At 34.3% G+C, this 12,407-nt stretch overlaps 1 pseudogene; it reads left to right on the top strand.

Annotated features, from left to right (window-relative positions):
• Positions 1 to 923: 923 nt before the first annotated feature.
• Positions 924 to 11,339, top strand: LOC112725851 (2-oxoglutarate-dependent dioxygenase DAO-like; annotated as a pseudogene).
• The last annotated feature ends 1,068 nt before the right edge of the window (positions 11,340 to 12,407 follow it).

Raw genomic sequence — 12,407 nt, 5'->3', positions numbered from 1 at the left:
GGCATTTGTTGGAGGTGATAGTGGCATTTGTTGGAGCGTTGGAGGTGATTGTCTTGAAAGAGGAAATTAGGGTTGGGACTTGGGCCTCTTCGAAGAGGAGAAGGTGGATCACTCAGCAGCGTTCAATTTCATTCAGCATTTCAGCCCCTTTTTTTTAAAGGTGTCAAAACAACGCCGTTTGGGTGGCTGGGTGAGAAAACCGGAGCTCGGTAAAACCCGGCCAATTCGTCCGATTTGACGGTTAACCACTGGTTCAACTAGTTTTTTCCCTAGTTTTTTGCAGAATGATTTTATAGGTGGACTGGACTGGTCAGATGACCGGTTCCCGGTTTACCCAGTTGAATCGGCCGGTCCTGTTTGGTTTTTAGAACCCTGGAAACTACCACAATAAGCATCTCCTACTTCTTCTAGAACACATCGTTCAATTTGTGGTGCCCCGCATTAAGAGGCGGCATTGGGGATTTTTAAATCGGAGGCCGCGTGAAGCTAACCTATCTTGGGTAGTTGAATTCTACGCCAATTATCACACGCCTACCCTTCAATCATTTTTTTTGCGCTGAAAGCAAGTTCCGATATTGCAAGATGCTATTCAGCAGAGACTTGGGGTTTTACTAAGTCCAGAAGGGATAGATGCTTAGCAAGAAGAACAACTTAAGCGCAAGAGGTACAATTTTGACTGGGATTCCGTCCTTAGAGTCATTGCTCAACCTGGAAGCCAGTGGATCCATGGGAAAAGCAGGACTCAACCCAAGTGCATCTCAGTGCATGCGCTCACTATGGAGGCTCGAGTGTGGGAATAGATCATGTCTCATTATATATTGCCAAGCACTCATGAGTCCACCATTACTGCAGATATGGCCATTCTTGTTTGGTGTATTCTCACAGAGAAATCTCTCAACTTTCCACGACTCATCTGACAAGCTATGGGCCGACTTCAAACAGTGGGCAACCTCCCTTTTTCTGCTTTGGTTACGGACTTAGTATCTGCAGCTGGAGTTCCCCATGAGGTTAAGGATGTGAAGACAATGATTCCAAGAAACGATGAAATTGTCTCGAATGGAAAATATATTAGGCCTCAGGTGATGACCACGAGCTTGGATGTGGCCCCGCACTCCGATATCCCGGCAACTTCAACAGCACCACATGCACCACAACGGTCCACCTACCAATTGTTGATTAAGTTTACTGAGAAGGTAGACCGGCAAGACCGAAAAATTGAGTAGATTGAGCGACGCAACAAGCGCCGTTGATTTGGGCCTGGATGTGAGATCCAATATCCTTCTAGGGCAGCATCTGACTTGTTTGACGTTGAGGTGCCGCTGTCCGAGTTTCCCGTGAGGAGGTGGGCGGTGGTACCTGCAAGAGACTCCGATGCTTAAGTTAGCAAGAACTTTAAGCATATTTTTTTAGTAGATTAGAATGTGTGTATACTTGAAGAGTGTCAATATATTTATAGTAGAGCTGATAACCACCTTTGTTGAAGTAGTTTCACCTTTGTTGATGGATACTCGTTCCCTTTATCTTGAAAATTTATTTGGATCTATCTTTCAAGAAGGATAAAGATAGTTGGAGAGATTCGGAGAGGCAGTTACTTATTTGGATAAGTGCAAGCCGGTCTCCTTCATTTTGTCTGACCTCTTTAAAGATGTCGAGTACGTGATAGAGACCGTCCTTTCGGATGGGTCTTTCATCTTTATTGGAACTGACTTTTATGTTTTGGGTCAAGATATGAACAATTATATAATTATGCTTCGTGTATATAATATTTTGAATAAAATTTATGTTTACAAATATTTAGATAAAAAAGTATTATATATTTTTAATAAAAAAATTAATTTATTTTTCTGTAATAATATATTTTAGATGCAACCGAATTAACTGCATAACAATTAATATTAATAAATAAAAAATATTTGGATAAAAAATATATTAATAATAATATATTTTTAAGCAATACTATTGTTAATATATTAATTTTTATGCAGTGCCATTATTTTCATTTTCATGTACTATTTTTATTAACAAAAAATTAAATTATTTTATAATAATATATTTTAGACGCACCCGAATGAGAAGTACTCTACGAAACAAAAGGAAAAATTCCTGGAGTCCTACAGATATAAATAAATTAATTAAATATAAATAAATAAATAAACAAAACAAAACAAATTAAATATATGCATTCTTATTGTTTTTAAAATATTATATATTAAAATATATTTATATATGTATACACTAATATATTTTATACTCATAAAGTTTATCAATAATTTTTTTTATAATATCTTTTAATTTTTATTTAAAAAAATCAAATAATTCATTAAAAGTGACGCCTTCAAAAAGCACAAAATTACTGTGCTAGTTTTAGATAGACCTATATATACACACATATATATGTTATAAGTGTATATTTGTCATTTTTAAATCCAAAAGTGAAAAATATATGCAAAAGTGGTAGACATCAAATTAAAAAGAGATATACAAATGGGAGCTGTTATATATTTTCTCTTGTGGCCAAAACAAAAACAACCCAGAAGCAAAGATAAAGAAAACAACAGTGAAGGTTTTCGTAGTAGATTTTGAGCAACTAAAAAATAAGAAGGAGGAGTTGAAGAAGCTAAAAAAGGCATGTGAGAGATGTAGGTGCTTCAAGATCATCAATCTCACAGTTCCAGAAATACTCATGGCGGATATGAAAATAGTGGCAAAATATCTTTATGAGCTTCCTATGGAGATCAAGAAGCAAAAGAAGGCAGTGATCCCTGAAAGTGGGTACAGGGCACCGGAAATGTAAAAGATGAGTTTGAGCTTTATCTAAAGGGAATGATTCAAGAATCAGTGAAGTGTAGGGAGAACATTTCTCTGCACATTCTTTGTTGAGAGAATTTGCAGAAATCAAATTAGTGATTGAACTATTACTTTCAGTTACAGGTTTTTGTATTTATACACAAACTTACTAAGAAGGCTAACTGACTAATTATAAGTAGAGCGAGCCAATGCTAACTAATTCTAACAAACTTAAAGCAGTGCTAACTTGCTAACTAATCTAATCTAATTAGGCGAGTTATCAAGTCACACCCTCCTTCAAGTCAGGTGCATGTATGTTGAGGAGTCTGAACTTGCGATGACATGAATTGAACAACTTGGGACTCAATGCTTTAGTCAGGATGTCTGCAGCTTGTTCAGCAGACTTAATAGAAAGTAGCTTGATCACTTGTTCCTTGGTTTTATCACGAACAATGTGACAATCTGCTTCTATATACTTTGTTCTCTCGTGAAACACTGAATTTGCAGCTATGTGTAATACTACCTGACTGTCGCAGTAAATGGCTATTGGCTTTATTTGTGGGATTTTGAGGTCATTCATGATGAAACGTATCTACTGGGCTTCACATGTTGCTGCCGTGAGAGCCCTATACTCAGCTTCTGCTGATGATCTGGCCTCCACATTTTGCTTCTTGCTCTTTCATGTTATCAAACTTGTTCCTTGGAAGAAGCAATAGCCGGTTACTGACCTTCTCGAATCGGGACATACAACCCAATTGCTATCTGAATATCCAATTACTTCAAGATCTAACTTAGTGGAGAAAATAGGCCTTATACTGGGGAGGATTTTAAGTATCTCAGTATTCTCAGGCCAACTTCGAAGTGTTTGTCAGTAGGATATTTCAGAAATTGACTCAAATTGCCGATGGCATAGCTGATTTTGGGTCTTGTGTTTGCTAAATAGAGTAGGCGCCCAATTAGTCTTCGATATTCAGTGTTGGTCTCCAACCTTGTTTCTGTGGATTTTGATAGTTGACTGGAGTAATCCATTGGAGTTGTGGCACTCTTGGCAGCCAGCATGCCATAGTCTTCAAGTAGTTCAAGGCAATATTTGTGTTGGTACATTGCAAATCCCTCCCTGCTTCTGGCAAACTCGATGCCTAAAAAGTATTTAAGCTCACCAATGTCCTTGATCTGGAACAATTTATACAAGTGATCCTTGACAGTCTGAATCTCAACCATACAATTTCCTGCCAAGACGAGGTCATCTACATATACAAGTAAAACAGTGAAGGAATTACCAGAATTCTTGGTGAAGAGACAATCATCATGTTTCGATTGATGGTACCCAAGACCGGTTAGAGTGGTGGCAAGTTTGGTGTGCCACTGTCTACTTGCTTGTTTTAAACTATAAAGGGACCGTGTGAGTTTGCAAACCAAAGTAGAATCATCAACTTTAAGGCCTGGTGGAACCTTCATATACACATTTTCAGGGAGATCGCCTTGGAGGAAGGCTGTGTTGACATCAATTTGATGAACGATCCAATCACTTGTGGCTGCAACAGCGAGAAGGATTTTGAGTGTGTTCATTTTAACCACAGGGCTGAACGTATCAAAGTAGTCATGGCCAGGGACTTGGGTGAAACCCTTTGCAACGAGACGCGCCTTGTACCACTCAACGCTTCCATCAGCTTTGAGTTTAGTTTTGAATACCCATTTGCAGTCGATCGTGCATTTCCCTTTTGGCAGAGTACTAAGGAACCAAGTGTTGTTTTTCTCTAGAGCTTCAAGTTCTGCAGTAATGGCCTGCTGCCAGCAAGGATGCACAATTGCCTTTTGATAGGTTTTTGGTTTTTTGATAGTGAAAAGTGCTAAGGATATGTTTCTATGTGAAGATGACAGTGACTCGTAGGATAAGACATCACTTAGTGGATATTTGCATCGAGTTGCAGGAGCAGAAGATGATTGGCAAGTTGGTCCTGTGTTCCATAAGGAGCAATGGAATTCCTTTAGGTAAGAGGGAGTCTCTGTTCTCTTGAGGATCGCCTAATAGGCCCAGCAGGCAGTGTAGTGTTCTGATTTGGTGCAATAGTGTGTGATGCAGGTTGAAATTCATGTTGTGATAATGAATGGTTATGTAATGATGTGTGTGAGGGAGAACTTGAAACTATTTGAGAAGATGCACACAGTGTATTATTGGATGAGAAGTGAGTGATATTTTATGAATGAGAGTGAATGGTTGAGTCAAATGGATCTATGAATTGATGAATATGATTTTCTGATTCTAGTGTAGAATCAGAGGTGTCATGAGTAATTGAATGAAAAGGAAAAAGGTGCTCATAGAACTCAACATCTCTAAAAAGGAACATTTCTCTAGTCTTTAGATCATAGAGAAGGTAACCTTTAACTCTTTGCTTATGCATAAAAAAAACACATTTTCTGGCTCTTGAATCAAGCTTTTTTAATGAGCTGCAGTGGTGGCCACATAAGCAAGACAGCTAAATACTCGAAAGTAGTTGATATCTAGTAGTTTGTCAAATAGAATTTGGTATGGGGACTTATTTTTCAAATTGTGCTGGAAATCCTATTAATTATGTGAATGGCTTGAGCACTTGCATAATTCCAAAATCACTTTGGAATGTTTGCTTGAAACATGAGTGCTCGAGTCACTTCTAGTATGTGTTGATGTTTTCTCTCAACAATGCCATTTTGTTGAGGAGTTTCAACACAACTAGTTTGGTGGATAATGCCCATGGCCTCATAATATGATTGCATTTGGAACTCTAATCCATTGTCAGTTCGTATCTTTTTAATTGTTTTGTTGAACTGAGTTTAGATTAGTGTCACAAAGCTTTTGATCAGGTCTCTGACTTCAGACTTTAATTTCATAAAAAAGAGCCATGTATTATCATCCACAATTGTAAGGAAGTATTGATGACCAGCAGCAGATAAGTGATTAATGGGTCCCTATATATCTAAGTGAATCAAATCAAAATTATTTTCTGTCTTTAACAAACTATGTCCAAATGCCAATCATTTTTGTTTTGAGAAATGACATGAGTCACATGGTTTATTACAATGTGAGTTTTCTATGCAACCATAGTATTTTTGCATTATAACAATTTTATCCTTTAGTAAATAACCTAGTCTACAATGCCAGATGTTATTATGCAATTGTGTGGTGTCCCTTTTGTTGTGGTTGTGTGTGATGAGTGCTGCTGCTGGTACCTTATTAGTTGACCGAGTTGGAGTTAAGTTCTCAAAAGCATATAGCCCTCTTCTTTGTTCAGCTTGACCAATCATCTTCCTGGAAGAGCAATCCTGAATCATGTAGCAAACATCATTAAAAACAAATTCACAGTGAATGGAGCTAGCTAGTTTAGAAACTGAAACCAAATTGAACTTAAATTCTATAATGAAAAGGACATTGTTAAGAAAGAATGACTCTGAGAAAAATATGGTTCCTACTATTGAGGTGTTTGTACGGGTTCCATCTGGGAGTTTGACAGTGATCGGATCAACATGATAGTATGATTGAAAAGCATCTAAAGAGAATGACACATGGTGTGTGGCCCCTGAGTCTATCACCCAGGCACTGTTGCTAAACACTTCAAGAGACATTGTGAAAGCTATACCTTGGTTGGATAGGAGTGATACCGCTTGGTTTGTTGTACCTATCGTCTTTTGTATTTGTTGTGCATCTGATTGCTGTAGCAGAGACAATAGTGTGTGTTTTTGCTCTAGGGTAAACTTTAGCTCAGCCTTACTGTCCTCTCCAATGGCGCTGCTGTCTGTGTCGGGATTCTCTTCAGCAGCTACATTGTTGATGAAGCTTATTCCACTTTGTTTGAAATAAGGTGGCATTCTGTGTTTCTTGTAACATACATCAACTAAGTGGCCAGTCTTACCATAATATGAACATTGGTCAATCTTTGGTATTGGCTTCATCAACATGACTTGAGATTTTACTTGAGAGTAAGCTTCATTCAATCCTTTCAGGAATCGTACCACATAGGCATCTTCTCTATACTTTCTGACAATCTCCAGACCACACGCACAGTTAGTTGCTGTACACGTTACACAAGGAGGTATAGGTCGCAGATTTTCAAGTTCTTCCCAAATTGCTTTCAATTTGGTGAAGTATTTTGTGACAGAGAGTTCACCCTATTTGATTGTGCTTAGCTCATCATCAAGTTCGGCCATCTTGAATATATCCCCTTGACTATACCTGTGTTTTAGGTCTCGCCACAAATCTGCTGCAACATCGTGCCAGATCACACTTTGAGCAATTTCTAGACTTAATGCCAAGGTTATCCAAGAAATGACGATATTGTTACATCTATCCCATGCTTCATACCATGGATCATTCACATCTGGTTTTTCAATTGAACCATCAACAAATTTTACCTTATTTTTTAATCTCAACGCTCTCCACATTCCTCTTTCCCAACTGTGGTAGTTTGAGGATGTTAAGATTGTAGCGATCAAAGGAGATCCTGGACTTTCACCAGGATGCAGGTAGTACGGTCTTAATGGATATGTGAGAGGACTCATGTTGTTCCTTGCTTGCTGAGATTGCATGAAGTTGAATTGATTCATCATACTCACGAAAGTGTGCATGTCTATGTTTGGAAGCTCGTTTCTCTAATCTGGTGCCATATGTATCAATGAATTTTTTAGCGTTCAAGATTCAGAACTTCTTCTTTAAACTCATTGATCGGAAAACAATTGTTAGCATCGGAAAAACCAAAAATTTGCTAAGCTCATTGTAATCTCATCAATCTCTATCATGTGAGTGAAGAGAAGATGAAGAATTGGGCAGAAACGAAGAGGAGAAGTTGTTGGTTGAAGAATTTGGGGAAGAATCAGAGAGGATTGAATCAAGACTTGAAGTTTAAGGGTTCGAAACAATAATTTGAAATGGAAGTCATGAATAAGGAACTGATGCATCGATCACAATCAGGAATCGAAAGATCTAGGGTTTTGAAGCAAGAAATTGGACTTGTAGTCTCAAATGACAATTCGACTTGATGCGTCAATCACCTCTCCCTCACTGTTCGTTCGAATCTACTCAACCTTCAGATTTTAGCTCCAAGCTCACCGCACCATGTGAAAGGTGAGTTCGAGCTTTATCTAAAGGAAATGATTCAAGAATCAGTGGAGTATAGGGAGAACGTTTCTTTGCACATTTTTTGTTAAGAGAATTTGTAGAAATCAAATTAGTGATTGAACTATTACTTTTAGTCACAGGTTTTTGTATTTATACATAAACTTACTAAGAAGGCTAACTAACTAATTATAAATAGAGTGAGCCAATGCTAACTAATTCTAACAAACTTAAAGTAGTGCTAACTTGCTAACTAATCTAATCTAATCAGGCGAGTTATCAAGTCACACCCTCCCTCAAGTCAGGCGTATGTATGTTGAGGAGCCTGAACTTGCGATGACATGAATCGAACAACTTGGGACTCAATGCTTTAGTCAGGATGTCTGCAGCTTGTTCGGCAGACTTAATGGGCAGTAGCTTGATCACTTGTTCCTTGGTTTTGTCGCGAACAATGTGACAATTTACTTCTATATGCTTTGTTCTCTCGTGAAACACTGAATTTGCAGCTATGTGTAATGCTGCTTGGCTGTTGCAGTAGATGGCTATTGGATTTATTTGTGGGATTTTGAGGTCATTCATGATGAAGCGTATCCATTGGGCTTCACATGTTGCTGCCGCGAGAACTCTGTACTTAGCTTCTGCTAATGATCTGGCCACCACATTTTGCTTCTTGCTCTTCCATGTTATCAAACTTGTTCCTAGGAAGAAGCAATAGTCCGTTATTAAGGAAATATATCCTTGCTATGAGAGTTTGGGAGTCTATGACATTCATAAGTCACCGCAGACTCTGCATCATTTTTGCTCTCAATTGGGTGTACCGCCAAAGTACATGTCAGTTCTTCTTGTTCCCGGGAATATCCCAAAGCAATTTTAAAAATTTTTTAGTCCAATATTTTAATACTTAATAAATTTTAATTGTAAAATGAAATTTTTAATTTTTATTTTTATGTAAATCATTCTTCAGATTATATTTTAAATTTTGTAGATATTTTTTATTAAATAATAACAAATAAAAAATGTTCAAATTTAAACCGATTCAAATCAAATTGTTCATTTAATTCAATTAAAATAAAAAATCGATTAAAACCATATTATTTAGAAAGCTAGCAAAAAAAAAGTGAACATATATGAAACGACCAAATTCAATTGACTTGGCTAATCTCATAGTTTTATGTGTGTTTAATTTTATTGATATGTCATGTGTATACTAAAATTAGCTATATTAAATTAAAATTAAAATATTAAAATTGAAATATAGCTATATTATATATTATATTTATATATTATTAACTAATTTAATAACTAAAATATGTCACATGACACTTTCTTATTAAAATTTAGAAAAAATATTTTTTTTCTAAAATTAGTAAACTTTTTTCTTATATTTTCTTATCTACCTCTCTCTTTTTATTCTATCTCTCTCTATCCTTTCAACTCTATATATAATTTATAATTCATATTTTATATTAGTAATCAAAATGTGTCATCAGATATTTTTATTATAATTAAAATAAAAAATTTTCTTAACTTCTAAAATTAATAAATTTCCTCTCTCATGCTTCTTCTTTATCTTTCTCTCTCTTTTCTCTCATTCTCTATTTTTCTCTACCTTTATTGTTTACAAAAATTAAAATTAACAACATAATATAATTTAAATAAAAAATATTATTATATACATAATTTTTATTTAATTTTAAATTTTTACTACTTATCTTTTTAATATATATTTTTACTTCTTTTTCTTTAAATATTTATTACATATAATTTAAAAAATACTAATATTGTGATTAAAAGTTAGAATCAAGATTCAATTGTTTTAAAAAAGAATGAGTTAATTTTATAACTATTAATATAAATTTTTTTATGTTAATATCTAATTATATATATATATATATAATATTATTTTTAAATAGCAAGCATAAAAATTAATTATTTCTATTTGTACAACAAATTTAATACCTAATCAAATATAAAAATATACACATTAATTTTTTTTTAAAATTTTAGATAACAAATGTAAAATTAAGTAAAAAAAATTTAACTGTTTCTTTTGAAAATAATAACTAAAAAATTTATTATTTAATTCTGTTTAAGACTCTAGTCTTTTTAGTCGATGTGAACTTTTGTCCCTTATGACCATTTTATAAAAGTAGTTTAATACTATACATTTTTCGTGTCATAATCTATAATACCAGGACCTACGTAATTTTAAAAGATTTATATTCTCATAATAGTATTACGGATAAAAATACTAGTTATATATATATATATATATATATATATATATATATATATAATTATATTAGTGTCTAAATTTAATTATTGATTTTGGTGTATGAATAATATTTTTGTAATTTTATTTAAGTAAAAATTTCTTAAAGAAAATGACCTAAGATCTTTGCATTGGTAGTTGCCTCTTTCACACTTTATAATAAGGTTGTGACTAGAGGTGGCAAGCGGGGAAGCGCGCTCCGCCAGAAGTCCGCCTAGAATCACACCCTGTCCCGCCTAACTGCGAGATGGCGGGTTGAACCCGCCAAAATTTCTCTTTTTTTTTTAACTATTAACTACTAAATAATATATATAATTTCATAACTATATTAATAAATTTATAATTTCTAAAGATATAAAAAAATTTATATTCACAAACATTAAAGTCTTTGTAATTATAAATATCTAATAAACATAATTATAAACCAAGTTTTCATCCAAAACATAATTATAAATATTGTCTCCAAAACAAAATAAATATAATCCAAAACATAATTATAAATATTATCTCCTAAGCAACATAAATATAATCCAAAATACTCAATTTTTATCTTCATACTCTTGTAAGTTAGGTTGAAAAAAATTGGATTTTGGCAAAAAAATTGAAAAAATACCCCATTACCAAAAAAAAAACTAATTCCGGCAAGGAAGCCCGTCTTGCCCCACCAAAACCCGCAGTTTAAGCAGTACAGGTTAGACGGACTCTTATTATTTGGTGGTCCTAACTTTTCAGCTCGACCTATTTTTTTAGCGAGTTACACGAACTAATTTTGACAGATTTAAACCCGTTTGCCACCCTAGTTGTGACTTTGTTTGTTTCACATCACGAATATAGCCAAACTATTCATGACGTGGCAGCAAGTGTATCACAAAAAATGGCGGAGTCTTTTAGGCGTAGTGACTAGTGACTACTGATATTAAGGATTGGCCATTCATATTTAGAAGTATCAGATATAGCTTCAACCCAGAAAACATAGGCTCTACAGGGGCACCAATACATACGGATACAGGCTTCATTACCTTACTTCAAGATGATGAAAATGTTGGAGGCCTTGAAATGATGGACCACTCTAGCTCATTTAAACCAGTCCCTCCCCTACCTGGATCATTCCTTTGCATTATTGGTGATGTTGGACATGTATGCGTTATTTCAATACTCTCTAATTGGGCTAAAAACGTTTTGGAATCAAATTAATTTCTCTATTATTAAATAACTATTGATTTAATCGTGAGACCTAATCCAAATAGTAATTATTTGAGTTGCTTAAATGTTATATTATCTATTTATCTACTTAATATATTAAAACTCGATTTTTCCCGGCTAATAAGAGTGACGTGTCGATCTCTCATGAGTCTGTTTTCCTTCCAAAACGAATGAAATTTTTCATCTATTCTAAATTATTTTATAAAAAATACATTTATTATAATTATATTATTATATTATAATTAATATTTAATGAATAATATATAATTATACTAATTTAAGAACATATCTTCATTATAATTATATCAAATCAATATTTAATGCACTATTAAACTACTTATCAATTATAATGCGTAATTACTGTACATAATAAAAAATTACCTTAATAATAAGTAATTTACATATTTATTTTTGTTTTACTAAGGTCTATAAATAGTATTTTTCTGTGGTACATGAATCTAAATTTTAGAGTCAGCTCATAATTTTACATTTAGTATTTTTTTTTACAACTTCATAGAATAAGAATGTATTCTTCGTTTTTTATTGAAGTTGATCCTTTTAAGGTACAATTTATAATTTTTTATAATATTTTTCATATACTCATTGATGCACGAAATTGTGATCATCAACAATGACGCCAATAGACTTGGAGCTCTCAAACGTGAATCACACTTTGTCACAACTTCGCACAACTAACCAGCAAGTGCACTGGGTCGTCCAAGTAATACCTTACGTGAGTAAGGGTCGATCCCACGGAGATTGTTGGTATGAAGCAAATTATGGTCATCTTGTAAATCTCAGTCAGGTAGATTCTAATGGTTATAATGGTTTTCGAATATAAAGATAAATAACACATAAAATAGAGATAGAGATACTTATGTAATTCATTGGTGGGAATTTCATATAAGCGCATGGAGATACTATGTTTCTTTTGAATCTCTGCTTTCCTATTGCTTCCATCCAATCATTCTTACTCTCTTCCATGGCAAGCTATATGTTGGGTTTCACCGTTGTCAATGGCTACCTCCCGTCCTCTCAGTGAAAATGGTCCAAATGCTC

The sequence above is a fragment of the Arachis hypogaea genome, chromosome 2 (genome assembly GCF_003086295.3).
Source record: "Arachis hypogaea cultivar Tifrunner chromosome 2, arahy.Tifrunner.gnm2.J5K5, whole genome shotgun sequence".
Lineage (NCBI taxonomy): Eukaryota > Viridiplantae > Streptophyta > Magnoliopsida > Fabales > Fabaceae > Arachis > Arachis hypogaea.
The sequence above is the reverse complement of the archived record's forward strand: the minus strand, read 5'-3'. Positions and strand labels throughout refer to the sequence as shown.